A 25,027-nucleotide genomic window follows, 5' to 3' on the forward strand; every position below is an offset into this window, starting at 1 on the left:
CTCTTTCCCCTTATTTTTTTTTCTTTTTCACTTTTTCTAATTTTATTATTATTTTTATTATTTTTAAATGTTTTGTTCTTTTATTTTTATTTAAAAATATTTCTTTTATCTTGCTCTAATTAATAAACTTAACTCTAAGCGAATTATATGTATAAACTTATAAAATTATTTTTAACACGTAACTCAACTAGTACATTACAAAAGCTACGTCGTTTGTGAATTCGGTTATTAATATATAGCAATTATTAGGTTCAAAGTTCAAACTCAGAGAGAGAGAGAAACAAAGAGAAAGTATGGGGATAGTGGTTTCTGACGACGACGGGCACGAGGATATATAATAAGGACGCTCGTTGTATTTTCCACATTCAAATTCTAAGTCAGAGAGAGATAATTGTGTTTCAGAGAGATGGTAGGAGCAGAGAGACCTCAGTCTTGCTGATTTGTACTCTCGTAAGGTACTAATGTCTGCTCTTCTTCTTTTGAAATCCCCATGGTATTACTTTATTTTTGGTACATATATATAACTTTTATCTTACAAGGGAATTCTGCTTCGTGGTAGAATAAAACGAAGAAAATGAATAATTTATGGATGACGTTTTTGAATGTGTATTGTTCATCATATTTCGTTGAGCTTAAATAATTTTTAAGCCCGTTCATTTCACTTATTCGAATTTAAAATTTGAATTTTATAGTTTAGGATTTGAGTTTTGTAGTTTAAAATTTGAGTTTTGTTACACTAAAAAATTTTAAAAAATAATCACATTTAAGTTTTTTATTACAGTAAAAAGTTCTCACATAAAGTCACATATCAACTCGAATTAAAAACTCGAATCGGCGAACTAAACAACTCTTTTGTATGCGATTTGAAGTGCATAAGTAATGACTGTATTTAGAATTAATCCCATTTTTATTTTTCACATTTTTCGATAAAAAAAATGAAAACAATATTTGGCACAATAAAGATAAAAAACAAAAATAAAAATAATTTTTTAGTTTAGTGTAAAATGAGAGAGAAATGTAAAATAACTTTTAGTCGTTTTTTATTTTTTATTTTTATTTTTTCCTTTCTCGAACACAGAAAAAGACATTAATAAATTTTTTATACTAAAAATAATCTTTTAATAAAATTATTAAATACATTTTTAAAAATAATTTTTGTATGAAATTAAAAATATTTTTATTTTTATTTTTATAAAAAAATAAAATTATTTTAAAATGAATTTTTAAAGTGGGAGCGCACATATGTATATTGCAGTACTTTTTTTTCTGATCTTTATCTTTTAGGGTTTACAATCCTCTGCAGTTGTGTGGTTGTTGTGCACTGTAAATGTGATGATGATAATAATAATAATAACTATTATTATTATTATTATTATTACTATTTTCATGTGGTGTACATATTCCTGGAATTGACTTTTCTGAGCTCAAAAGTTTTGGAATCCACATTTTCACAGAGCTTCCACTTTTCCATCCCTAGTGGTGGGCACGTTTATCTTTTGATAGAAAATTTTTGTTTCAATTGTGACTAGGCCATAAAAAAATGTATAGGATGTAGCGATGGAGTTGTTAAAGACTGCCATTTTAATTAGGATTAATTACAAAAATTCTTTTTAAATTATACCTCTACATTTTACTTATAATTTTTAAAACATAATATATATTCTTTCTGAATAAAGAAAAGCCTCCTGTTAGATTTTTTTTAGCAGAAATTGATATTTAATTTATTATTTAGGGTATTTTAATAATTTTATAATTTAAAATTTAATATAAATTTAAATTTAAATTTTTAATTATGATACATCCATCATTGATTGAATGTATTGAATGTAAGTTAAAAATTTTATGAATCTTTTTTGGTAGAATACAAAACTTTATGAGTTTTTTTTAATATTTAAAATGGTTTAAATTGAAATTAAATTTTAAACTATAAAACTACCAAAATACCCTAAAAATAACAAATTAAATGTCAATTTCAATTTAGAACATAATGGAGGGAGTTTTTTTTATTAATATTCCATCGTTCATGAGGACGGATGTTACGTTTTGAAGATCAAAGGGTAAAGTGTTGTAATAATTTAGGGTGAATTTTTGTAATTAATTCCATTAAGATGTGATTGTTATTCCTAATATCTATTATATCCTCTCATCATTTAACAAAATAAAAAAGTCACTTTCCTTTTTTAATTTGAGTTTAATTTGTTTACTTATTGGGGTGTTTGGTTAGGCGGATAGTAGCAATGAACTATAAATAAAATTTATTTATAGGTCCACATGATTAGGGAAGATATATATATATATATATATATAGGGGGCGTGGTTTAATTGGTTCCTCTAAATAATATTTATTAATCAGTGGGTATTACTATTTTAAATCATACCGTTGTAATAAATTAATTAGTTAATTAAAAAATATATGGTAATTAATGAGATTAGATTTTTACCACACCACATCTTTACATTTTTATATTTGATGGATAAAAACGTAAATATTATTGAAAACTCGTCTATATATCTAAAAAAGCCTCGGATACATGTATTTAATTATAATTACTGGGTATGTTTAGCATCACCTGAAATATTATACGTTAAGTTATATGTCAAAACTCGAAATACTAACACACATCTAATGCTGGAAAAGTAGTTCGCTGCTAAGTTGTTAGTAGTTATGTGGTACTGACTGGTAATTGGAAGGTTCTCCTTGGGAATTTAAAGTAGAATTTGGAAGTGCGTACTAATTTATTACGATATAGTTGTATTTCTTTGACAGGTTCTTGTATCCAGTAGTTTCATATCATCATTGTTACAATATTATTTTAAAATGTCACCGTTACATATCCTAATTGGTTTGGTTGGTAGGGTTTAATAATTTTCCATGGCTTGGCTGAAAGTGGTATAAGAGACAGTAAAGGATGAAAAGGCCATGTGATGAGTGCATAATTTATGCACTCATTCGTTACTCGTTTAGTTAGTTTCGTCGTGTATTTCCTCAAGTTTTTATGTGGATTTGATTATTTTCCCTTGAGTGTGCAGTAATGGATGAAATTGATGAGTTTTGAGGCATTTTGGATAAAAGAGACAGAGAATGAGGCGATACGTCACCTTCAGATGGCAATGCGGCTCAAAAATAAGCAAAATCGAGCAAACTTGTATGAAGGAACAGCGAGAGCTGCGACATGTCGCTTCCAATTCGGCAATATGTCGCTGCATCCAGGCGATATGTCGCTGCCTACAGGCGATATGTCGCCTGATTTACCGCCTGCCTCTGGTGCACAGATAACAGCGAGAGCTGCGATATGTCACCTGTTTCTAGGCGATATGTCGCCTCCCGATTTTATTAAAAACACACGTTTTGCCCTAGGTTAGGGGTACAGATTTTTATGGAAAGTGATTGGCTTCTTGGGAGACGTGCTGGACGTGGGATATAAAAGGAGAGACTAAAAATTGAGAAAAGGGAGAGAAAAAAAGGGTTTGCAAAAGAAGAAAAACTGAATCGGAGAGGATTTGAAATTGGAGCAGTTCTTCAAGAATTCCAAGCGTTCTTTCTTCTCTTTCTTCTTGTATTTCTCTAGATTTTGAATATTATTTTGAGACTGTGAACCACATGATGTGTGGCTAATTTTCTTATTTGTTAGGGTTTAGATGAATATCTATTTGTGATATTTGTTTAGACGTTTTAATGTGCATTTAATTAAAGCTCTTCGTTTATTTTGTGTTATATTTTGAATTATTGCTGTCAAATCTATGATTTACATATTGCTATGCTTTATGAGATTTTGAATTGGGCAAATTTAGATTGTGAGGATTAATACTCAAGAGGGGAACGTTCAAGCAATCAAGAAACAGGTAGAACAACTTAGGTTGGTGTGAGATCGAGAGATAAACATTGCCTAGGTAACCGAAACAATTTTAGGTTGTGAAATTGAGAAGTGGAATTCCAGGAATCGTTTCTAGAGTGGAACTTAATGACTTAGGGATGAATAGTTGTATAGAGATATAGGCTTGATATCACCTACACATTCTTTATGCGGCACTCGAGAGAGGGTATAAGGATACACATCACTCTAGGTTCTTGAGAACGTTGAGTTAGGTTAGGCACATTACTACGGAGAAACATAATCGCAATAGAGTGAAGTCAAGACCCTAGCATTTTCATTATATTGATTTTCTGTTTTAATTTCAGCACGTGTTATTCATTACTGTCATCTTTCCTTTTGATTTAGTTTTTCCTTTATTTTAGTTTTTCTTTGAGTTTATCACATCCAAATTTGATCACTTAGATAAAGTTAAGATATGATATTCACAATAGTTAGTTTACATTCTTAACGTCAATCCTCGTGGGACGATATCGGTCTTCAGACCACTTTATTACTTGAACGACTTGTGCACTTGCAAGCGTAGTCAAATTATTTACAACAAGTTTTTGGCGCCGTTGCCGGGGATTGAACGGCTAAGAATTAGACTACTATAGTGAAGAAATATCTTGTTTTAATCTAAATTTTTTTTATTTGTATTTATTTATCTAATTTTCTTTTGTTGTGTTCGTAGGTGCATGCAAAAAGCACGTGGCTCGGAACTCTTGCCTTTGGATCCAGAAATTGAACGAACTATTCGAGCTTTAAGGAGAGAATGATGAGCTAGGGCTAAAAACATGGCCGAGGAACAAAACCAAGCAGACCAGCAACGGACGTTGCGAGATTATTTCAAGCCAGTGGTGAACGAGAATTATTCGGGCATCCAACGACAACAAGTCAATGCCAACAACTTCGAGCTCAAGCCGGCCCTCATCAACATGGTCCAGTAGAACCAATATGGAGGCTTGCCGCACGAGGATCCCAATATCCACTTGGCCACTTTTCTAGAGATTTGTGACATAGTGAAGATTAATGGAGTGAGTGCCGAGATCATCCGTTTGAAACTCTTCCCATTTTCCTTGCGAGACCGGGCTCGGTCATGGCTTCAATCTTTACCATTAGGGAGTGTAGCCGCATGGGAGGACATGGCCCAAAAGTTCCTCATCAAATTCTTCCCGCCCTCCAAGACGTCTCAACTAAGGGTCGAGATTACTCAATTTCGGTAGTTTGAGTATGAACAATTATATGAGGCATGGGAACAGTTTAAAGAGATGCTCCGCAAGTGTCCTCAACACGGTATTGAGGATTGGTTCCAAGTTCAACTTTTCTACAATGGGCTTACTAGGCAAACTAAGGCCCATATTGATGCAGCGGCTGGTGGAACCATCTTGTCAAAGACACCCGGGGATGCACTCAATCTCTTTGAGGACATGGCAATGAATAGTTGTTAATGGCAAAATGAGCGGTCCACTGTGAAGATCGCAACAGGAATTTATGATGTGGATCAAACGACGTCTCTCATGGCTCAAATGGCGCTCTTGACTAATCAAATCCAGGGACTTACCGCAGCCAATGCCAATGGTAATCAAGAAGCGGTAAAGATGGCACAAGCTTCGAGCTCCAGTGATTCATATGATGAGCAATGTCACTTCATCAACCATAGCTACAATTTTAGGCCCAACAACAACTTACCGACATACTATCATCCCGGGCTCAGAAACCATGAGAATTTCTCTTATGCCAACAACCGGAATGTTTTACAACCAACTTTGGAGTCGAGTAAACCAGCAATGGAAAAGCCTTCCTCATCACTTGAAGAGCTTTTGAAGACGTATATTGTGGACTCTAAGGCTCGTCTTGATCAACATGACGCTCGTCTCAACAACATTGAAACTCATTGCACCAATTTGGGAGGCACTATGAAGGCACTAGAAACACAAGTTGGCCAATTGGCTAATGCTATAAAAGGGCAATCATCAAGGTCCTTCCCAAGCGACACCGAGAAGAACCCAAATGAGTGCAAGGCCATCACATTGAGGAGTGGCAAAGAGCTTGAAGGCCCGAGTGTTCAAAACGCCATGGTTGATAAGGAGCCTATCAAGAGCAACGACGATGGTAAGGATAAGTCAAAGGAGGAAAATCTGAAGGCCAAGAAGGAAGCACCGGTGGTTAGACCGGGTTCGATCACTTTTCCAGATAACCCTCCTCGTATCACTCCCCCATTGCCATTCCCTCAACGGTTCCAGAAGAAGGCGCTTGACGAACAATTTGAGAAATTTCTCAATATATTCAAGAGGATCCACATCAACATCCCCTTTGTGGATGCTCTAGAGCAAATGCCAAACTATGCCAAATTCATGAAGGAAGTTATGTCTAAGAAGCGCAAACTCAAGGACTATGAAACATTGAAGCTTACGGAAGAATGTAGCGCTATCATAAAGAGACAACTACCGTAGAAATTGAAGGATCCGGGTAGTTTTACAATCCCATGCATCATAGGAGAACTTCACATTGAGAAGGCCTTGTGTGATCTCGGGGCTAGCATCAATCTCATGCCTCTCTCTATCTTCCGGAAGCTTGACCTTGGAGAGATCACACCTACCACTATCTCACTACAATTGGCGGACCGTTCTCTCACCTACCCTAAAGGTATTATTGATAAATTCATTTTTCCAGTTGACTTTGTGGTGTTAGATATGGAGGAGGACCAGGAAATTTCTATTATTATGGGCCGACCTTTTCTTGCTACTGGGAAGGCTTTAATTGATGTCCATGATGGTAACTTGACACTCCGGGTGAACGGCGAAAAGGTAAAGTTCAACATTAGTAACGCCATGAAATTTTCAGAAGAGCGACCAAGTTATAACTGGGTGGATGTGGTGGCCCCGTGCTATAAGAATTTCTTTCAAACCATTATTTATAAGGACCCTTTGGAGAGATGTCTTTCAACACCGTTCAAGAGGATGTACTTAAGGTACCCACACCTTATAAAGGCTCAGAATTGAAAGCCACCACTAGTGACGGGCTAGTTTTGAAGCAATTGACCGACCATCTTTGCTACGTATTCTTGGGAGATGACTCTACTAAGTCGGTCATCATATCGGCATCTTTGAGCGAGGAGGACGAGCGAAAATTGATCGTGCTGAAAAGGTACTCATCTGCTTTTGCTTGGTCAATTTCTGATATTAAGTGTATTAGTCCGGCCATTTGTATGCACAAGATCCTCATAGAGGACTCCAACAAGCCTTCTATTGAACACCAACAGAAACTTAATCCTGCAATGAAGGAGGTTGTGAGAGCGGAGGTTTTGAAGCTATTAAATGCCGGTATTATATATGCCATTTCTGATAGTTCATGGGTTAGTCCGGTGCAAGTGGTGCCGAAGAAGGGTGGCATGACGGTAGTTAAGAATGAGAAAAATGAGCTCATTCTAACTCGCACGGTAACAGGGTGGCGAGTTTGTATTGATTATAGGAAACTCAACAAGGCCACCCAGAAAGACCATTTTCCTTTGCCCTTCATTGATCAAATGTTAGATCAATTGGCGGGGCACGAGTACTATTGCTTCCTTGATGGCTATTCGGGCTATAACCAAATTGCCATTGCCCCGGAGGACCAGGAGAAGACCATATTCACTTGTCCATATGGTACATTCACCTTTCGCTGGATGCCTTTCGGGTTGTGCAATGCACCGGCTACCTTCCAACGATGCATGATGGCCATCTTTGTCGACATGGTGGAGAATATTATGGACGTATTTATGGATGACTTCTCAGTCTTTGGTTCATCTTTTGATTCTTGTTTGCATAATCTTGGGTTGGTGCTTCAAAGATGTGTAGAGACAAAGCTTGTGCTCAATTAGGAGAAGTGCCACTTCATGGTGAAGGAGGGGATTGTCCTTGGTCACTGAGTTTCATCGCTAGGTTTGGAGGTGGATCGAGCCAAGATTTCCACAATTGAGAATTTACCACCACTAACAAATGTGAATGGAATTCGAAGCTTTCTCGGCCATGCGGGATTTTACCGGTGATTCATTAAAGATTTCTCTTAGATCGCCAAGCCACTTTGCAACTTATTGGAAAAGGACGTGGCATTTCTTTTTGATGACTCTTGCCTCACAGCCTTCAATATGCTTAAGGAAAAGCTCATAGTGGCCCCCATCCTCATCGTCCCCGATTGGAGTGAACCTTTCGAGATCATGTGCGATGCTAGTGACTATGCTATTGGAGCCATACTTGGCCAACGGAAGGAAAAAGTTTTTCGGGCAATTCACTATTCCAGACGTACTCTTAATGAGGCCCAAGAGAATTACACAACAACCGAGAATGAGATGTTGGCAGTGGTATACTCATGCGACAAGTTCCGGCCTTACAACATTAGGTCCAAGGTTATTGTATTTACGGATCATGCAGCCATCCGGTACTTGTTCGAGAAGAAAAATGCGAAACCCCGATTGATTAGATGGGTCTTATTGCCATAAGAGTTCGATTTGGAGATCCGGGATAAGCGAGGCGTTGAAAATGTGGTAGCTGACCATCTATCTCGCCTTGAAGGGGTTGTTGAAGAACAAGGAGCTTCGTCCATTCTAGAGTCATTCCCGGATGAGCAATTGTTTACAGTTGAGGTAAAGCTCCCGTGGTATGCTGATCTTGTCAATTATCTTGCATGTAAAGCTTTGCCACAGGGTTTAACCTCTCAACAAAAGAACAAGTTCATGCATGATGTGAAGCACTACATTTGGGATGACCCCATTCTTTTCAAACGATGCGCCGATCAAGTCATTCGGAGGTGTGTGCCGGAAAAGGAAACCCCGGATATCTTATTTCATTGCCATTCATCTCTCGTCGGTGGGCATTTTGGAGTTGCATGGACCGCCGCTAAGATTCTTGAGAGCGGGATCTATTGGCCTACTTTGCACCGGGATTATCATGAATTCGTTAAGAATTGTGACCGGTGCCAATGTGTATGCAACATTTCGAGGTGACATGAGCTACCCCTCACCAATATATTGGAGGTTGAGATATTTGACGTGTGGGGGATCAACTTGATGGGACCATTCCCGCCTTCATTTGGTAATCTCTATATCCTTTTGGCAGTTGACTATGTGACTAAATGGGTTGAAGCTATTGCAACTCCCACAAATGATGCTCGAGTGGTTGTCAAGTTTATTCAAAAGAACATTTTCTCAAGTTTTGGCACACCTAGAGCTATACTTAGTGACGAGGGCACTCACTTCGCCAACAAGGTGTTTGATGCGCTCATGGCCAAGTATGGAGTCCGGCACAAGATGGCCCTTTCTTACCATCCTCAATCCAATGGACAAGTGGAAATTTCCAACCGGGAGATCAAGCTTATCTTGGAGAAGACTGTGCAATCAAATCGGAAGGATTGGTCAAACAAGCTTGACGAAGCTCTATGGGCATATAGGACGGCGTTCAAGACACCTATCGGCGTGTCCCCATACAGGTTGGTGTTTGGGAAGGCGTGTCATCTATCATTCGAGCTTGAACACCGGGCGCATTGGCCCATTAAGAAGCTCAACTTTGATTTGAAGGCCTCGAGAAAAATAGACTTCTTTAACTCAATGAATTTGAGGAGATTCGTAATGAGGCGTATGAGAATGGGAGGATTTACAAGGAGCGCACGAAGCAATGGCATGACAAGAGGATCCTCCACTGTGACTTCATTCCGGGAGAGAAGGTACTTCTATTCAACTCTCGCCTTAAACTTTTTCCCGAAAAGCTCAAATCTCAATGGTCCGGTCCATTCACGGTTACGAAAGTCTTTCCATTTGGCGCTGTTGAGATACAAAGAGGAGATGAACCTGCCTTCAAAGTGAATGGACAACGCCTTAAACATTATTTTAGAGGCGAAGTGGAGAAGATTGCGAGTCTTAAGCTCGTCGAGGACATCTGAAGTAGGAGGTACTATGTCTAGCTAAGGACTTTAAACGTAGCGGTTCGTGGGAGGCAACCCACATATGATTTTTCTTTGATTCTGTGTCAAATGGGTTTCATTGCAAAAAAAAAAAAAGAAAAAAAAAGGTTTGGAAGAAGCAAAACAGGAAAGGGGGACAGAACGACAGGCGATATGTCGCCTGTAAATATGCGATATATCGCCTAAAGGAAGATGAAAAAAAAAAGATGCAAAACAGGAGATTGGGATAGAGCGAGAGGCGATATGTCGCCTCTAAGTAGGCGATATATCGCTTGATGGATTTCGAAAAAAAAAAACTTGAATACTTAAGTTATTCGAACACCTCATTCTCCATTTTCCTCCTTCGTCTCTCACTCTCCATCACTCTCCCTCGTCTTTCTCCATCACTCTCCCTCATCTCTCTCCAACACTCTCCCTCGTCTCTCTCCATCACTCTCCCTCACTCGTTCTCTCCCCTTCCAACCACCACCACTCCTCCTAAAAATCCGGCCACCATTGTAAATATCCGGCAACCACTGTCAAGCCACATCACTAGAATTTCTGCAGCAAATTGGAAGAATTTTCCAACGCGTTCCAAGGGTTCTAGGGCTCCAACAAAATCTGACCAAGGTACGCATTGTTCTTGATGCAAAATGGTAGTATTCCTAGGGATGTTGATGAACTTTGAGAATTAGGCTTGGAAATTTCAGTTTATGCACATTACATGTTCGATAAAATGCCTAATAGACTGTTGTGTGTGGGACTTGGTTTTTCAACGTGAGAAATTCTTCTGTGGTAGAGACGCAGGTTGTAGTAAGTTAAAAAAAAAAAAAATCTTAGCGGGGGATGGTGTTTGTGGACGTTACATTCGTGGGAGAAGAGGCGAATCTAGAAGTAAAAAGGCATTGGTTTTTGTTCGGTGAACGAGGAGTCTATTATCACCATCGTGCTTGTCTAGGGTGAGTTTGCTTTTCTTTTTCTGATTCTCATCTATCCTTAACCCTAGCCTAACGTTACAAGCCGAGAAAGTCCTCTTGATCTTCATGACATTTGACCTACATTAGTGGAGATGAGTCAAACGGGTGAGCCTATGGTCGTTCTGTTTTTCATGTTTATCTTGCGATTTGTCTTGATACACATAAGTCACATTTGTGTTTAGGTTTTGTAGAGATGATTTCCACACACTTACACAGAGATGACAGTGTCAGAAGTTGAGTATTGGTGGGTTGAAATTCTAGTCATTTTCCAGATTCACATGTTGATTGGGTGCAGAGGTGTTTGGCAACTTGAGATTATATGCCTGAGCTCTATGTTTACACTCTCAGTCGGTTCATTTCTATTTCTTTTGTTTTGTTTTTAGTTTGTCATTTTAGGTTGTGTCATTTTGTGTTCATTTGTCCATTTCCCATTTTGTGTTTTATTTTAGGTTTCTCTGCTTGAGGACAAGCAGCCATTCAAGTTTGGGGGCGTGATGAGTGTGTAATTTATGCACTCATTCGTTACTCCTTTAGCTAGTTTCAGCATGTTTTTCCTCAAGTTTTTATGTGGATTTGATGATTTTCCCTCGAGTGTGCAGTAATGGATGAAATCGCTGAGTTTTGAGGCCTTTCGGATAAAAAAGATAGAGAATGAGGCGATACGTCACCTTCAAATGGCGATGCAGCTTGAAAATGAGCAAAATTGAGCAAACTTGTATGAAGGAACAACGAGAGCTGCGACATGTCGCTTCCAATTCGGCGATATGTCGCTGCATCCAGGCGATATGTCGCTGCCTAAAGGCGATATGTCGCCTGATTTGCCACATGCCTCTGGTGCACAGATAACAGCGATAGCTGCGATATGTCACCTGTTTCTAGGCAATATGTCGCCTCCCGATTTTATTAAAAACACACGTTTTGCCCTAGGTTAGGGGTGTAGATTTTTATGGAAAGTGATTGGCTTCTTGGGAGGCGTGCTGGACGTGGGATATAAAAGGAGAGACTAAAAACTGAGAAAAGGGAGAGAAAAAAGGGTTTGCAAAAGAAGAAAAACTGAATCGGAGAAGATTTGAAATTGGAGCAGTTCTTCAAGAATTCCTAGCGTTCTTTCTTTTCTTCCTTCTTGTATTTCTCTAGATTTTGAATATATTTTGAGACTGTGAACCACATGATGTGTGGATAATTTTCTTATTTGTTAGGGTTTAGATGAATCTCTATTTGTGATATTTGTTTCGACATTTTAATGTGCATTTAATTAAAGCTCTTCGTTTCTTTCGTGTTCTATTTTGAATTATTGCTGCCAAATCTATGATTTACATATTGCTATGCTTTATGAGATTTTGAATTGGGCAAATTTAGATTGTCAGGATTAATACTTGAGAGGGGAACGTTCAAGAAATCAAGAAGCGGGTAGAACAACTTAGGTTGGTGTAAGATTGAGATATAAACATTGCCTGCAATTAGGTCAGAAAGTAAACAACGTGGGGCCAAAGTTGGAATTTATCCGAAAATCTGGTCTTTAGAATAAATTCTTCTGTGCTGGAAAATCCAAAATCCTTTTCTACTGTCAGCCAACAAGCGAAAAGGAGGAAAGATTCCATGGAATTAAATAGGTGGGGCACGCATAAATACAATTTTCAAAAAAGTGCTGGTCATGGTGGATAGTAGCAATGAACTATAAATAAAATTTATAAAAAATATATGATAATTAATGAGATTAGATTTTTACCACACCACATCTTTACATTTTTATATTTGATGGATAAAAACGTAAATATTATTGAAAGCTCGTCTATATATCAAAAAAAGCCTCAGATACATGTATTTAATTATAATTATTGGGTATGTTTAGCATCAACTGAAATATTATACGTTAAGTTATTTGTCAAAACTTGAACTACTAACACACATCTAATGCTGGAAAAGTAGTTCGCTGCTAAGTTGTTAGTAGTTATTTGGTACTGGCTGGTAATTGGAACGTTCTCCTTGGGAATTTAAAGTAGAATTTGGAAGTGCGTCCTAATTTATTTTGATATAGTTGTATTTCTTTGACAGTTTCTTGTATCCGGTAGTTTCATATCATCATTGTTACAATTTTATTTTAAAATGTCACCGTTACATATCCTAATTGGTTTGTTGGTAGGGTTTAATAATTTTCCATGGTTTGGTTGAAAGTGGTATAAGAGACAGTAAAGGATGAAAAGGCCATGCAATTAGGTCAGAAAGTACACAAGGTGGGGCCAAAGTTGGAATTAATCCGAAAATCTGGTCTTTAGAATAAATTCTTCTATGCTGGAAAATGCAAAATACGTTTCTACTGTAAGCCAACAAGCGAAAAGGAGGAAAGATTCCATAGAATTAAATAGGTGGGGCACACATAAATATAATTTTCAGCAAAGTGCTGGTCATGGTGGTTAGTAGCAATGAACTATAAATAAAATTTATTTATAGGTCCACATGACTAGGGAAGATATATATATATATATATATATATATATATATATATATGGGACGAGGTTTAATTGGTTCCACTAAATAATATTTATTTATTAGTGGGTATTACTATTTTAAATCTGACCGTTGCAATAAATTAGTTAGTTAATTAAAAAATATATGGTAATTAGTGAGATTAGATTTTTACCACACCACATCTTTACATTTTTATATTTGATGGATAAAAACGTAAATATTATTGAAAACTCGTCTATATATCAAAAAAAGCCTCGGATACATGTATTTAATTATAATTACTGGGTATGTTTAGCATCAACTGAAATATTATACGTTATGTTATTTGACAAAACTCGAAATACTAACACACATCTAATGCTGGAAAAGTTGTTCGATGCAAAGTTGTTAGTAGTTGGTACTGACTGGTAATTGGAAGGTTCTCCTTGGGAATTTAAAGTAGAATTTGGAAGTACGTACTAATTTATTATGATATAGTTGTATTTCTTTGACAGTTTCTTGTATCCGGTAGTTTCATATCATCTTTGTTACAATATTATTATAAAATGTCACCGTTACATATCCTAATTGGTTTGGTTTGTAGGGTTTAAAAATTTTCCATAGTTTGGTTGAAAGTGGTATAAGAGACAGTAAAGGAAGAAAAGGCCATACAATTAGGTCAGAAAGTAAATAAGGTGGGGCCAAAGTTGGAATTTATCCGAAAATCTGGTCTTTAGAATAAATTCTTCTGTGCTGGAAAATCCAAAATCCTTTTCTACTGTCAGCCAACAAGCGAAAAGGAGGAAAGATTCCATGGAATTAAATAGGTGGGGCACACATAAATATAATTTTCAGCAAAGCGCTGGTCATGGTGGATAGTAGCAATGAACTATAAATAAAATTTATTTATAGGTCCACATGACTAGGGAAGATATATATATACATATATATATATATATATATGTATATATATATATATATGGGGCGTGGTTTAATTGGTTCCTCTAAATAATATTTATTTATTGGTGGGTATTACTATTTTAAATCAGACCGCTGTAAGAAATTAATTAGTTAATTAAAAAATATCTGGTAATTAATGAGATTAGATTTTTACCTCACCACATCTTTACATTTTTATATTTGATGGATAAAAACGTAAATATTATTGAAAACTCGTCTCTATATCAAAAAAAGTCTCGGATACATGTATTTAATTATAATTACTGGGTATGTTTAGCATCAACTGAAATATTATACGTTAAGTTATTTGTGAAAACTCGAAATACAAACACACATCTAATGCTGGAAAAGTGGTTCACTGCTAAGTTGTTAGTAGTTATGTGGTACTGACTGGTAATTGGAAGTTTCTCCTTGGGAATTTAAAGTAGAATTTGGAAGTGCGTACTAATTTAATATGATATAGTAGTATTTCTTTGACAGTTTCTTGTATCCGGTAGTTTCATATCATCATTTTTACAATATTATTTTAAAATGTCATCGTTACATATCCTAATTGGTTTGGTTGGTAGGGTTTAATAATTTTCCATGGTTTGGTTGAAAGTGGTATAAGAGACAGTAAAGGATGAAGATGCCATGCAATTAGGTCAGAAAGTGAACAAGGTGGGGCCAAAGTTGGAATTTATCGGAAAATCTGGTCTTTAGAATAAATTCTTCTATGCTGGAAAATCCAAAATCCTTTTCTACTGTCAGCCAACAAGCGGAAAGGAGGAAGGATTCCATGGAATTAAATAGGTGGGGCACACATAAATATAATTTTCAGCAAAATGCTGGTCATGGTGGATAGAAGCAATGAACTATAAATAAAATTTATTTATAGGTCCACATGACTAGGGAAGATATATATATACACACATATTTATATATGTATATATATATATATATGGGGCGTGGTTTAATTGGTTCCTCTAAATAATGTTTATTTATTATTGGGTATTACTATTTTAAATCGGACTGTTGTAATAAATTAATTAGTTAATTAAAAAATATCTGGTAATTAATGAGATTAGATTTTTACCACACCACATCTTTACATTTTTATATTTGATGGATAAAAACGTAAATATTATTGAAAGCTCGTCTATATATCAAAAAAAGCCTCGGATATATGTATTTAATTATAATTACTGGGTATGTTTATCATCAACTGAAATATTATACGTTAAGTTATTTGTCAAAACTCGAAATACTAACACACATCTGATGCTGGAAAAGTAGTTCGCTGCTAAGTTGTTAGTAGTTATGTGGTACTGACTGGTAATTGGAAGGTACTCCTTGGGAATTTGAAGTAGAATTTGGAAGTGCGCACTAATTTATTACGATATAGTTGTATTTCTTTGACAGTTTCTTGTATCTGGTAGTTTAACATCATCATTGTTACAATATTCTTTTAAAATGTCACCGTTACATATCCTAATTGGTTTGGTTGGTAGGGTCTAATAATTTTCCATGGTTTGGTTAAAAGTGGTATGAGAGACAGTAAAGGATGAAAAGGCCATGCAATTAGGTCAGAAAGTAAACAAGGTGGGGCCAAAGTTGGAATTTATCAGAAAATCTGGTCTTTAGAATAAATTCTCTGGAAAATCCAAAATCCTTTTCTACTGTCAGCCCACAAGCGAAAAGGAGGAAAGATTCCATGGAATTAAATAGGTGGGGCACACATAAATATAATTTTTAGCAAAGTGCTGGTCATGGTGGATAGTAGCAATGAACTATAAATAAAATTTATTTATAGGTTCACCTGACTAGGAAAGATATATATATATATATACATATATATATATACATATATATATATATACATATATATATATATGAGGCGTGGTCTAATTGGTTCATCTAAATAATATTTATTTATTAGTGGGTATTACTATTTTAAATCAGATCGTTGTAATAAATTAATTAGTTAATTAGAAAATATCTGATAATTAATGAGATTAGATTTTTACCACACCACATCTTTACATTTTTATATTCGATGGATAAAAACGTAAATATTATTGAAAACTCGTCTATATATCAAAAAAGCCTCGGATACATGTATTTAATTATAATTACTGGGTATGTTTAGCATCAACTGAAATATTATACGTTAAGTTATTTGTCAAAACTCGAAATACAAACACACATCTAATGCCGGAAAGTAGTTCGCTGCTAAGTTGTTAGTAGTTATGTGGTACTGACTGGTAATTGGAAGGTATTGCTTGGGAATTTAAAGTAGAATTAGGAAGTCCGTACTAATTTATTACGATATAGTTGTATTTCTTTGACAGATTCTTGTATCCGGTAGTTTCATATCATCATTGTTACAATATTATTTTAAAATGTCACCGTTACATATCCTAATTGGTTTGGTTGGTAGGGTTAGATAATTTTCCATGGTTTGGTTGAAAGTGGTATAAGAGACAGTAAAGGATGGAAAGGCCATGCAATTAGGTCAGAAAGTAAACACGGTGGGGCCAAAGTTAGATTTTATCCGAAAATCTAGTCTTTAGAATAAATTCTTCTGTGCGGGAAAATCTAAAATCCTTTTCTACTGTCAGCCAACAAGCGAAAAAGAGGAAAGATGCCACATAATTAAATAGGTGGCGCACACATCAAGATAATTTTCAGCAAAGTGCTGGTGATGCTGGATAGTAGCAATGAACTATAAATAAAATTTATTTATAGGTCCACATGACTAGGGAAGATATATATATATATATATATATATATATATATAGGGGGCGTGGTTAAATTGGTTCCTCTAAATAATATTTATTTATCAGTGGGTATTACTATTTTAAATCAGACCGTTGTAATAAATTAATTAGTTAATTAAAAAATATATGGTAATTAATGAGATTAGATTTTTACCACACCACATCTTTACATTTTTATATTTGATGTATAAAAACGTAAATATTATTAAAAACTCGTCTATATATCAAAAAAATCCTCGGATACATGTATTTAAATTATAATTACTGGGTATGTGTAGCATCAACTGAAATAATATACGTTAAGTTATTTGTCAAAACTCGAAATACTAACACGTATCTAATGCTGAAAAAGTAGTTCGCTGCTAAGTTGTTAGTAGTTATGTGGTACTGACTGGTAATTGGAAGGATCTCGTTGGGAATTTAAAGTAGAATTTGGAAGTGCGTACTAATTTATTTCGATATAGTTGTATTTCTTTGACAGTTTCTTGTATCCGGTAGTTTCATAACATCATTGTTACAATATTATTTTAAAATGTCACCGTTACATATCCTAATTGGTTTGGTTGGTAGGGTTTATTAATTTTCCATGGTTTCGTTGAAAGTGGTGTAAGAGACAGTAAAGGATGAAAAAGGCCATGCAAATAGGTCAGAAAGTAAACAAGGTGGGGCCAAAGTTAGAATTTATCCGAAAATCTGGGCTTTAGAATAAATTCTTCTGTGCTAGAAAATCCAAAATCCTTTTCTACTGTCAGCCAACAAGCGAAAAGGAGGAAAGATGCCACAGAAATAAATAGGTGGCGCACACATTAAGATAATTTTTAGCAAAGTGCTGGTGATGCTGGATAGTAGCAATGAACTATAAGTAAAAATTTATTTATAGGTCCACATGACTAGGGAAGATATATATATATATATATATATATATAGTGGGCGTGGTTAAATTGGTTCCTCTAAATAATATTTATTTATCAGTGGGTAGTACTATTTTAAATTAGACCGTTGTAATAAATTAATTAGTTAATTAATGAGATTAAATTTTTACCACACCACATCTTTACATTTTTATATTTGATGGATAAAAACGTAAATATTATTGAAAACTTGTCTATATATCAAAAAAAGCCTCGTACACATGTATTTAAATTATAATTACTGGGTATGTGTAGCATCAACTGAAATAATATACGTTAAGTTATTTGTCAAAACTCGAAATACTAACACACATCTGATGCTGGAAAAGTAGTTCACTGCTAAGTTGTTAGTAGTTATGTGGTACTGATTGGTAATTGGAAGGTTCTCCTTGGGAATTTAAAGTAGAGTTTGGAAGTGCGTACTAATTTATTATGATATAATAGTATTTCTTTGACAGTTTCTTGTATCCGGTAGTTTCATATCATCATTTTTACAATATTATTTTAAAATGTCACCGTTACATATCCTAATTGGTTTGGTTGGTAGGGTTTAATAATTTTCCATGGTTTGGTTTAAAGTGGTATAAGAGATAGTAAAGGATGAAAAGGCCATACAATTAGGTCAGAAAGTTAACAAGGTGGGTCCAATGTTGGAATTAATCTGAAAATCTGGTCTTTAGAATAAATTCTCTAGAAAATCCAAAATCTACTATTAGCCAACAAGCGAAAAGGAGGAAAGATGCCACAGAATTAAATAGGTGGCGCACACATCAATATAATTTTCAGCAAAGTGCTGGTGATGCTGGATAGTAGCAATGAACTATATAAAAATATCTGGTAATTAATGAGAATAGATTTTTACCACACCACATCTTTACATTTTTATATTTGATGGATAAAAACGTAAATATTATTGAAAATTCGTCTATATATCTAAAAAAGCCTCGGATACATGTATGTAAATTATAATTACTGGGTATGTTTAACATCAACTAAAATATTATCTGTTAAGTTATTTGTCAAAACTCGAAATACTAACACACATCTCATGGTGGAAAAGTAGTTCGCTACTAAGTTGTTAGTAGTTATGTGGTACTGACTACTAATTGGTAGGTTCTCCTTGGGAATTTAAAGTAGAATTTGGAAGTGTGTACTAATTTATTACGATATAGTTGTATTTCTTTGACAGGTTCTTGTATCCAGTAGTTTCATATCATCATTGTTACAATATTATTTTAAAATATCACCGTTACATATCCTAATTGGTTTGGTTGGTTGGGTTTAAAAATTTTCCATGGCTTGGCTGAAAGTGGTATAAGAGACAGTAAAGGATGAAAAGGCCATGCAATTAGGTCAGAAGGTAAACAAGGTGGGGCCAAATTTGAAATTTATCCAAAAATCTGGTCTTTAGAATAAATTCTTCTGTGCTGGAAAATCCAAAATCCTTTCCTACTGTCAGCCAACAAGCGAAAAGGAGGAAAGATGCCACAGAATTGAATAGGTGGCGCACACATCAATATAATTTTCAACAAAGTGCTGGTGATGCTGGATAGTAGCAATGAACTGTAAATAAAATTTATTTATAGGTCCACATGACTAGGGAAGATATATATATATATAGGGGGCGTGGTTTAATTGGTTCCTCTAAATAATATTTATTTATTAGTCGGTATTACTATTTTAAATTAGACCGTTGTAATAAATTAATTAGTTAATTAAAAAATATCTGGTAATTAATGAGATTAGATTTTTACCACACCATATCTTTACATTTTTATATTTGATGGAGAAAAATGTAAATATTATTGAAAACTCGTCTATATATAAAAAAAAGCCTCAGATACATGTATTTAATTATAATTACTGGGTATGTTTATCATCAACTGAAATATTATACGTTAAGTTCTTTATCAAAACTCGAAATACTAACACACATCTAATGCTGAAAAAGTAGTTCGCTGCTAAGTTGTTAGTAGTTATGTGGTACTGACTGGTAATTGGAAGGTACACCTAGGGAATCTAAAGTAGAATTTGGAAGTGCGTACTAATTTATTACGATATAGTTGTATTTCTTTGACAGGTTCTTGTATCCAGTAGTTTCATATCATCATTGTTATAATATTTTTTTAAAATGTCACCGTTACATATCCTAATTGGTTTAGTTGGTTGGGTTTAATAATTTTCCATGGCTTGGCTGAAAGTGGTATAAGAGACAGTAAAGGATGAAAAGGCCATGCAATTAGGTCAGAAAGTAAACAAGGTGGGGCCAAAGTTGGAATTTATCCAAAAATCTGGTCTTTAGAATAAATTCTTCTATGCTGGAAAATCCAAAATCCTTTTCTACTGTCAGCCAACAAGCGAAAAGGAGGAAAGATTCCATGGAATTAAATAGGTGGGGCACACATAAATACAATTTTCAGCAAAGTGCTGGTGATGCTGGATAGTAGCAATGAACTATAAATAAAATTTATTTATTAGTCCACATGACTAGAGAAGATATATATATATATATATATATATATATTGGGGGTGTGGTTTAATTGGTTCCTCTAAATAATATTTATTTATTAGTGGGTATTACTATTTTAAATTAGACCATTGTAATAAATTAATTAGTTAATTGAAAAATATCTGGTAATTAATGAGATTAGATTTTTACCACACCACATCTTTACATTTTTATATTTGATGGATAAAAACGTAAATATTATTGAAAACTCATCTATATATCTAAAAAAGCCTCGGATACATGTATTTAAATTATAATTACTGGGTATGTTTAACATCAACGAAAATATTATATGTTAAGTTATTTGTCAAAACTCGAAATACTAACACACATCTAATGCTGGAAAAGTAGTTCGCTACTAAGTTGTTAGTAGTTATGTGGTACTGACTAGTAATTGGTAGGTTCTCCTTGGGAATTTAAAGTAGAATTTGGAAGTGTGTACTAATTTATTACGATATAGTTGTATTTCTTTGACAGGTTCTTGTATCCAGTTGTTTCATATCATCATTGTTACAATATTATTTTAAAATGTCACTGTTACATATCCTAATTGGTTTGGTTGGTTGGGTTTAATAATTTTCCATGGCTTGGCTGAAAGTGGAATAAGAGACAGTCAATGTTGAAAAGGCCATGCAATTAGGTCAGAAAGTAAACAAGGTGGGGCCAAAGTTGAAATTTATCCGAAAATCTGGTCTTTAAAATAAATTCTTCTGTGTTGGAAAATCTAAAATCCTTTTCTACTATCAGCCAACAAGCGAAAAGGAAGAAAGATTCCATGGAATTAAATAGGTGGCGCACACATAAATATAATTTTCAGTAAAGTGCTGGTCATGGTGGATTCTTTCTTTTAAATATTCTTATCCTACAATTGAAAGTGCTATTCACGTGGTATCTACGTTAAAGCCAAAAGAAAGTTTGACCTGGTAAAAGTAAACCTGAAGTTGGTAAACTATAATCATTCTGAGTAGTTGATTGAAAATTTGTTCTGCTTCAAATGAAACCGACTTTTAGTACTTTTAAATTTTCCTCTTATACGTACTAACGATGATACATCTAACTTGTTAAAAGGAATTTGTGTTAAGAAATTTTTACAATTACAATGGACACTACAAAAAATTGTCGACTGACGCACTCTCATTATATGACGGTTTTATACGAAACCGTCGTCAAATGTGCCATCAAAAACCCGGTGGTTGACGTGCCAACTATAGACGACGGTTTTTCGTTGATTCAAAAAACCGTCATCTAATACTAGTATCTTTAACAACGGTTTTTCATAAAATTGTCATTAAATCTAATTTTTAATCCAGAAAAACTTCATTTCGTGAAAATTCACTCGAAAATCAAATCACCCGCACACTAAGTTATTCTGCCAATCTCTCCGCCTAACTAGCGCCGCCACCCCAAATAGATCCCTTCTTCCTTCCGTTCGCTACCATTCTCCTTCCGTTCGTCGCCGTTTTCTCCATAAATCAAGAAAGGACCACAAATCTGCGCAGAACATCAAGTAAATTTTATTATTTTTCTCATTTTTTTGTGAAATTTAATAAGAAAAAGAAGAAAATAGCTTAGATTTTATGGGTTTGAGTATTATAGATGTTTAGGTTTTGTTGTTCTCCTAACTGTCGTCTAATCTTTTAACGACAGTTGTTAACGATCGTTAAATACCAGATTTCTATTGGTGGAATCTTTCATCTTCTTCTTATTTTTTAATCATTATATTATTCGTGTAATTTGGGCTTGTTGTCTATGGTTTTTTTTTTTTTTCCCATCATCTTCATTTGTAAATTTTCTCTTGGTCTATGTGCCATGAGAATACCGTTGATCGTCGTTGTATATTTTATTGATCAGCTAATTCCTTTTCGTTTTCTTTCTAAGTAAAAGCAGCCAATTTTGAGCACATTAATTATCTTTATCAATGTAGCTATCTATCGACTTTCGACTGAAAGCGTATTCTCAAGACTTGATAAGTTTTTTCTGCTAATACTAGCAAGAGGGTTTCTTTTAAAAAAATAAATATATATAGTACAAGGTGAAAAGGGAACAACAATGTAATCATCATAGATCTTTGCAAATGTATGCTAACACTGAACATAATATATGAAGAAATCACATATTTCTGGTATATAAGAAGCTAAGTACATTCGAAAGGGGCAAAAGTATATATGCAAAAAGATTATCATTGTAAATTAAAGTTGGCTAGTGTTTTAGTCCCAGGTATCTGACTTTTGTTTCACTTTTTTTCCACGCCTTTCATAATCAAATTGCAGGAGAGTTTTATATGTAAAAAGTTTTCAGGACATAAAAGAAGAGTAATAATATTGATATATTTCCACTGATCACTGATATATTTGTTGGGCATAGGCTGACATAGTGTTACGAGGATATTCCGGTTGGAACTCAAGGCGTGCTCTTCAGGTTTTAGATCAAGTTTTTCCAAAGGTATTAGAAACCATACATGATAAGCTTCTAAAAAAAAGTACTTTTTGACTCATCCTTTTCGCTACTTGGTTGTCGTTTGATGCTGATATATAGTTGTATCCTCAAACTTTAGGATGCTGCTGTTCAACCTACTTTGGTTATAGTCTACTTTGGAGGCAATGATTCGGTAAAGCCTCATCCATCTGGCCTAGGCCAACATGTGCCACTTCCTGAATATGTTGAAAATATGAGAAAAATTGCTATTCATCTCAAGGTACAAATTCTTTGAAACTAGTCATATGAACAATTTTTGAGAATTTTGTGGTGGGGTTCAGGAACGACGTCCTACTACTAATGCAAGGTTCCAATCTGGTGGTTCTTAATGAGAATCTGTCAAATTTGCATGGTAACAAGAAGTTTTATTGAAAATGTTACTTTAAATGCAAAATGTTCTAGTTTGTAAGGGTTTTTAGGAATATTGAGGAGAACATGTTACAATTAATATAGCTATTTCTGTAGAACTTTCTGTGATTATGCGCTTGGGAGGTGATTGTTTCTGTTCAAGTTCAGAAATAAAACTTCCAAAAAAAGTCGAAATTCAAGAAGTAATTTGCTAAGTAAAAAGGTTCGGGGGACCAAAGAGATAAATTACTCTTTTAACAGTGCTATTAGCCATTGTGTTCATGTATAACGCATGACTTTTCTGTATTCTGCAGGGTCTTTCAGAGAAGACCCGCATAATCTTTCTCACCGCTCCTCCAATCAATGAAGATCAAATTCGAGAAATTTGTCTCTCTATTTTCAAGTTCCAATTGCTAGATCTCATGTCTGCCAATTCTATATCTCTCACTTTTTCTAAACAAAATAATAGCGACAACTTGGGAGCTTTGGCCTGATCAAATGAGTTGTGCCGAGAATATTCAGAAGCTTGCTTAGAGCTCTGTAAAGAGATGAATAGCAAGGCAATTAATCTGTGGACTGCAATTCAGAAAAGAAAAGATTGGCGCACCACTTGCTTTGTGTGAGTTCACTTTTTCCCATATAGTTTTAACTTAAAAAAAAAGGATTAATTTTACAAATGCTCCTGAATTTTGTACCTCAATTCATCATTTCGAACGCTAAACTATATATCCTACTTTAAAATATCCCTTTAATTTATAACATTAACAAAATGATGACCGGACACTACTTATGATTTTATAAATATCACTAAACTATTCATTTTAAATCAACTTCCTTCCTAAAATATTATTGATTTTTTTTTTTGTTAACTTGACATAACATTAATAGTTTAAGGACATTTATGATATTATATTAATTTAAAAGGTGTTTGAACCACTTTACACACTTTAGGGTGTAATGAACAAGTTGAAAATTTAGGTAGCATGTTGAATTAGGGTACATAATTCAAGGGACGTTTAAAAAATTGGTTGGGGCGATCTATTTTTACCTGTACTATTGTGTTATTGTCTCTGTAGATATGGAATACATTTTACAGCTGAGGCGAGCAAGGTCGTGGTGAAGGAAATACTAAAGGTGCTCAAAGAGAAAGATTGGGAACCGAACTTGCATTACAAGTCATTGCCTGTTGAATTTGGAGAGGATTCACCATACTATTCAGTCACTTCTGATGGGAAGACAACTTTGAACAAATCCGAGTCCAGCATTGACAGAATCATCCACTGGGGAATACATGATGAAAAGGATTAAGCAAATATTAATAGTGACCATCCATAAGGATTAAGCAAATATTTATGTATAGTGATCACCAATAAGAAATTAACTATGTTCTTGCCACAATACTCGAATGATTTTGCAAAAACTTTTGCTTTACTTTCTTCAAATTGATTGTTATAATAGACATGAATAACAATATAGGAAGAAAGGGGGCGAAAAATACATAAGTAAAAAAAAAAAAAAAGGAGCTTACAATGGGTTCTTGGTTGTCTACCTGTTTGGTCACATGCTGGGAATCATTGTTGGAAGCATAGTGGAGTTAGGGGTTTTGAATAAAGAGGGGGTTATGTTTGCCGCTAAAATTTATAAATGTCCTTAATAATTAATATGAGATTTGAAAATTTTATCTTTTGAAGGATTATTCTTATTTCATAATACTCAAATCCGCGAAGTGAACGAGGCCTTAATATACTTAATTTAACTCGGAGAGTCCCACCCTAATTTGAATATAAAATAAGAATAATCTCTTTCAAGCAAAAAAATAAATAAATAATAAAAAAATAAAACTTAAAATGTCAAGGATCAATTTTCAAACAAG

At 34.6% G+C, this 25,027-nt stretch overlaps 1 non-coding gene and 1 pseudogene across 1 annotated transcript; one reads left to right on the plus strand and one right to left on the minus strand.

Annotated features, from left to right (window-relative positions):
* Positions 1-24,462, plus strand: part of LOC21391612 — a 26,537-nt pseudogene extending 2,075 nt beyond the window's left edge.
* Positions 5,045-5,151, minus strand: LOC112091375. Its single transcript, XR_002902110.1, has one exon. It is a non-coding gene; the product is annotated as a small nucleolar RNA R71 (small nucleolar RNA).
* Positions 24,463-25,027: the final 565 nt, after the last annotated feature.

This window comes from Morus notabilis, unplaced genomic scaffold, assembly GCF_000414095.1.
Source record: "Morus notabilis unplaced genomic scaffold, ASM41409v2 Scaffold1499, whole genome shotgun sequence".
Lineage (NCBI taxonomy): Eukaryota > Viridiplantae > Streptophyta > Magnoliopsida > Rosales > Moraceae > Morus > Morus notabilis.